This window comes from Tupaia chinensis, unplaced genomic scaffold (assembly GCF_000334495.1).
Source record: "Tupaia chinensis unplaced genomic scaffold, TupChi_1.0 Scaffold000647_1, whole genome shotgun sequence".
Lineage (NCBI taxonomy): Eukaryota > Metazoa > Chordata > Mammalia > Scandentia > Tupaiidae > Tupaia > Tupaia belangeri.
In genome coordinates, this window is record NW_006160168.1 from 294127 (window position 1) to 300551 (window position 6425).

The window sequence follows — 6425 nt, forward strand, 5'->3', positions numbered from 1 at the left end:
AATCCTATTCTGCCATCTAGAGGATGCACACTTACTGGCTAGAAAATAATTCACCTCTTCAGGACCCTGAAACTTAAATAAAAAGATCATCTGTTTTTAAAAGAGGGAGGGTGGTATGGGGGGGGGGTAAGATGTTGTATATTTTTCTTTAAACTATCATGTTGGATTTCACTACAGAGAGGAAAATGACTTATTTCCAAAGCATTTTTTTAAAACTGGATTATACATGTAATCAGTATTCTTAAAAATTATTTATTTGTTTAATTTATTACTGTTATTATTAAGTTTGCTCTAGGGCATGTGAGCTCATCAGTGAGAGGCAGAAAGAGGAAAAGTAACAAAGCAAACCACCAGGTCCAGGACTTGAACCACTGTTGGCCACGTAGGAGTCCAGTGTGTCAATCACCACACCACCTGCTGGCCGCCCCCACCAAGTTGGGATTTTACAACTTGTTAAACTTGCTTATCTTGCCTGCCCTCCTTGCACAGACAGAGCCCCAGCCATGGCTCCGACTCCTTCCACTGGCCCAGCCACCATAGTGGATCAGCATGGCCTTCATTGTGCTACCATAAGGAATCCTAGTTATTTTGTGCATCTAGGTTTGACCCCAGCAAACCCAACTGTCAATCTCCTAAATGCTCCAAATGTTTGACTGACTCTCCTACACCAAATAACTCCTCCTATATATAACTTGCCAGAGAGACAGAAAACAAGAAATCACGCCTCAGGGGGGGTTGATTATGCTAAAATCTCTTTTTCTCCATTTTCTCCTTAGGATCTTGGGTACACACACATGCCTGGCATGAGTTTCAAGCTACTGCATCTGGGACTTGAACCGTAGACTACATGGGAGTCCAGTGCCTAAACCACTACACAATTTGCTGGCCCCAATTCCTCCTCATATTTTGAAAAGTAAGTCCTCCCAGCATTGAGCTGTATTCCTCTCCTAATGTTAGAGCTACATTTAAACTCCTCTAGATCGTATGTTAATAAAACATAAACTCTTCTGGAATTCATTGTTAAATATCAAATTAAGAAAAAAAAAAGATGGAAAAGAACAAGAAGAGCAAGAAGAAGAAGAAATTAATCCCTAATTTTACTCTGTATTGTGGATTTATGGACTCCGCTTTCCCCAGAGCATGACAAGGAGCAGGCAGGAGATGGAGAGAGATGAGAAGGAAGAAGGGATGTGAAGGAAGAAAAAGAGAAGCAAGAAGAGAAAGAAAAAGGGAAAAGATAAGGATGAAGAAGAATAGAAGAGAAAGAGAAGGAGGAAGAAGAGGATAAGGAAGAGGTGAAAAAACAAAACAGCCCTAGAACTTCTCATTTATTTATTACCTAATCTATTGCTAGTGATTCAGCTTGGACTATCTTTTTGTGATTGTTTACACTGCAAAGTTTCAATACCACATTTTAAGATTCTCTAGATGTTCTTAGCTAATGTATACCTATTGTTAAATGCTATGACAAACCAGTGGAACTCTTCACATTTACAAAGTACTTGCTTTTCAGAGTTTATTGCAACATAATACAGTTGACTCATGAACAAGGCCTATCTTAACTGTGTGAATCTACATATATGTAAATCACTTTCAATAAATACTGTAAATGTATTTTCTTTTCCTTACAATTTGTTTTAAAAATTATTTTAATTAACTTTTTTATTTTTTAAATTTAACCAGTGAGGGATGGGAAGTCCTGCACCCTTAACCACCGTGCCACCTGCTGACCCCATTTTCCTTAAGATTTTTTAAAAATAAATTTTTTCTTTTGGGGTAGGCAGGTGGCGTGGTGGTTAAAGGTGCTGGATTCTCACATGGCCAACAGCTGTTCAAGTCCTGGACCTGGAGGCTTACTTTCTCGCTTTCCCTTTCTTTCTCTCTCTGTCTCTCTCTGGTCAAATCTAAAAATAATAATAACTAAAAGAATTAACTAAATAAATAATTCTTTCAAAAAAATTATTATTCTTGCCAAAGGGCATTTCTGCTCACTAGAGAGAAAGCAAGATAGAGAGAAAGCATCCCCTGCCCCCATGGGGCATAGTCACACCACAATCCCTTCTCTATTTTCCCACTCTGTTGGGATTTGGGGCATGAAAACACACATGCCCAGTGTGTTTTTCAAGCCAGGGGTCAGGATTTGAACCACAGTTGACCAGGTGAGATCTAGCTCCTTTAACTGTTAGGCCATGGGCCTGGCTCTATTTCCCTTATAATTTTCTTCACACCATTTTCCTTTCTCTAGCTTACTTTAATATAAGGATTGAATAAATAATACATATAGCATACAAAATATGCATTAATTGGCTGTCTTGTTGGGCTTCCAGTGAATGGTAGTTTGCTAGTAGTTACATTTTTGGGTATTCAAAAGTTATACTCAGATTTTTGACTGCATAGAGAGGTCAGTGCCCATAACCTCCACATTGTTCAAAGGTCAACTATAATTTTTTTTTTCAATTTTCTATGCTGCATGCACACTCAGCAGGGTGAGACACAGAGAGAGGCAAAGTGAGAAAGCGCCCCAGAGGGATGGCCACAAAATAATCGTTTCTCTTACATTCTTCTCTCAGAATTTTGGGCATGCATGCACATGTGTCCAGTGTGTTTTTCAGTTGCCAAGTTCCAGACTCAAACCACACAGTCGGCCGTGTAGGATCTAGTCGCCTTAACCACCATGCCACCAGCTGGCTCCAACCTTTTTTTTTTTAATCAGGAATCAGATGACCATTCATATACAGTAGCCCCTCCCCCTCCCCCCAAGTTATTTGCATCCCACCCCCAGTGTATGCCTGAAACCATGAATTATACCTAACCAGACATATACCATGTTTTTTGTTTTTTTGTCTTTTTATTTTTAAACCTGATAACCAGCAAAGCTCCTTTGTGACTCTCTGTCTCTCTCCAGTGAGGACATGTATACTAGTGACAAGTAGCATATACAGTGTAGATACATTGGACAAAGTGATGACTCATGTCCCAGACAGGAATGGTAGGACAGTGTGCAATTTCATCACACTACTCAGAATGATGTGTAGCTCAAAACTTATGAATTATTTATTTCTAGAATGTTCCATTTAATATTTTGGGACTGCAGCTGACTACAGGTAATGGAAACCAAAACCACAAATAAAGGGGTAATACTGTAATCATTAACTTCATAACTAAAAGAGACATTAAGAATAATCTATTTGGGGGCCAGCAGGTGGTGTAGTGGTTAAGGCACTGGATCTTCCACATGGCTGACTGCAGTTCGAGTCCCCGACTTGGCGGCTTGAAAATCACACTGGGGACCAGCAGATGGTGTAATGGTTATGTCGCTGGACTCCCACATAGTCATCTATGGTTTGAGTTCCATGCCTGGTGGCTTAAAACTCATACTGGGCCCTGTGGCTGGCAGATAGCATGGTGGTTAAGGCACTGGATTCCCACATAGCCAACTGCAGTTGAAGTCCTGGACCTGGTGACTTGCTTTCTCACTTTCTCTTTCTCTCTCTGTCTAAGTCTCTCTCCAATCAAATTAAAATACAATAATAATGAATAAAATTAAAATAAATCATTATTTAAAAAAAAATCAACTCATACCAGGCTTATGTGTATGCATGCCCAAAATCCCAAGAAGAGAAAGAAGGAGAAGGAATTGCAGCATGGCCATCCCCTTAGGAGGTAATTTCTCACTTTCTGTCTCTCTGGTGAGCACATACGCCCTATAGCAAAAATATCTCTAAAAGAAAAAAAAAAAAAAAAAAAAAAAAAAAACATTCCAGGACTTTTTTGTGCATGCATGCCTCAAATCCCAGGAAGACAATGGAGGAGAAGGGACTGCAATGTGGCCATCTCAGAAAGGTGATTTTTCACTTTCCCTCTCACTGTTTCTCTCTCTAGCAATAGTAAAAAATCTCAAAATGTAAATGATAAAAATCTCAATGGTAAAAATCTCAAAAGAAAAGAAAAGAAAGAATAATCTATTTCAATTTTGTCATCTTTCAGGTGATGAAACTGAAATCAAGAGAGAGAATATACTCTCAGGACCAGCAGGTGGCATAGCAGTTAGGTCACTGGATTCTCACATAGTCATTCATGGTTCGAGTCCTGGACCTGGCAGCTTAAAACACACAGGGCGTGTGTATGTGCATGCCCAAAATCCTGAGGGAAGAATGGAAGAGAAGGGATTGTGGTGTGGCCATTCCCCTGGGCGACGATTTTTCACTTTCTATCTCTCTGTCTCTGGCGAGCACATGGACCCTATAGCAAAAATATCTCTTAAAAGAGAGAGAGAGAGAATATACTCTATTTAAGATCACACATCACAAGCCAGCTGGTGGTGTGGTAGTTAAGACTCCTGGATTCCCTAATGGTCAGCTACACAGTTTTAGTCCAGGACATTGCGACTTTAAAAACATGCCCAAATTGCTTGTGCATACATGCCCAAAATCCCAACAAGAGAATGGAGGAAATAGGACTGCGCTATTGCCATCCTCTGTGGGGAAGTGCTTTCCTACATTCCCTCTCTCTCTTTCTCTCTCTCTGTCTCTCTCCAGTGAGGACATGTGTACTACAGAAAAAAAAAAAATCACTCATCAGGCCCTTCCTCTGGCACAGCTGGAAGTGGCCTATGGGACTGTGGAGCTGAAAGTCAGACGACATTGCAGTTCAAGTCCCTGGTCCAGTCAGCTTGAGTGAACATAAGTTTCCAACTCATTCTGATAAATTCCAAGGAGTGTGATTGCTGGTTATAGAGAGTATGTTTAGTATTGTAAGCAGCTGCCAAACTGTCTTCCAAAGTGGCTGTACCATTTTGTGCTCCCATCAGCAATGAATCAGAATTCTTGTTGCTCCACATTCTTGCTAGCATCTGATGTTGTCAGTGTTTTGGATTTGGGTCATTGGGTAGGTAGTAGTATCTCATTGTTTAAATTTATAATTCCTAATGACATAATATTGAGAGTCTTTTTATATGCTTATTTTCTATCTGTATTTTTTTTATTTTTAGGTTTTTGTCATAGGGTGCATGCACTCACTGGAGACAGAGAAAGTAAGAAATCACCTCCCAGAGGGGATGGCCACACGACAGTCCCTTCTCTTCCATTCTCCTTTCAGGATTTTGTGCATGCATGCACACACAGTCAGCATGATTTTCGAGCTGCCGGGTTTAGGACTTGAACTGCAGTATGCCATGTGGTAGTCTAACACTTTAACCACCATGCCATCTGCTGTATCTTTTGTGAGATAGCTTGTTCAGATCTTTTGCTCACTTAATAGGGTTGTTTGTTTTCTTGTAAAGTTTTATTGTTTTTCTTGTAAAGTTTTTCATTGCTTTTGTTTTTTATTTTTGTGTATTTGTTTGTTTTTATCTGGAAGGCCTGGGTATCATTTATTGGCAACAGTTTGCATATACTTCCTTTCTTCCTATGGTCCTTTCCACCAAAGCACAGGAACCGAGCCCTGGGGCAAGGCAGTCTCTGAGGGAGCCAGGAACTCAGGATGCGATTCTTCACATTGGAATTCCACTGGGTATCCCGAGGGACAAGGGGGTGGGTGGAGAGGAGTCTTCCACAGGACTCACATCTCTGTCCAGGCCTCCTCCCTCACTACCCAAGTCTGATCCGATTTTAGGACAGGGTGAGGGAGGTGGAGATGGGGGGGTTGAGGTGCAGCAGTATCAGGCCCACCCACCTCAAAAGGGGCAGGTTTTTCCACCCCTGCCTGTTCCTATACACCTGCACCTGCTGCTTGCACAGTTAAAGGGCATTGACCTACAGTACGAGACCATTTCTTTCCTGACTCTCCCTGGCACCTCTCTTTGGTTGTGCCCACACAGGAAACCCTGGCAAGTCGAGGCCTAACCTTTCAGCTGAGCTGTTCCTGTTGCTGCCATCCTCATAACTTCAGTAAGGCCTCATGATCTCAGGTTGACACCACACTCCACCCTCCACACACCCACCGCCCTGCCTTTCTTCTGCCATCCCAGTGCCTAGGTCGTGGCTCCAAAGGCCCTGAAGTGGGGCCCAAGGCCGATTACCAGTTTTGGGAGAGAGCTATATGAAAAAGTACATGGACATGAGAAGAATGAAAGAGCTTCACCTGATCATTAGAGATCTGAAGTGATTTTTACTTTGATTTCCTTCCCTTTAAGCCAATCATGAAATGTCAGAGTGATTGGGGTTGGGACAGAAGGATGTCATGTCAGGAACCATCAGGGCTGTGGCACAGCCGGCCAAAAGTAGCACCATGGGGCGGCCTCCCTAGGGTCAGCTGAAGCAGCACCAACTCCCCCCTCTGCAGGTGAGCAACAGCACAGAGAGCACAGAGCTGGTACGTGATGTCCCCGCATCCTCCAGCTTGCCCAGCTCCACGAGGCCCGGGCCTGCAGTGGCCAGCGAGAGGCGCTGGACTCAGCCTTTTCCACCAAGGCCCTTTGGCTTCCT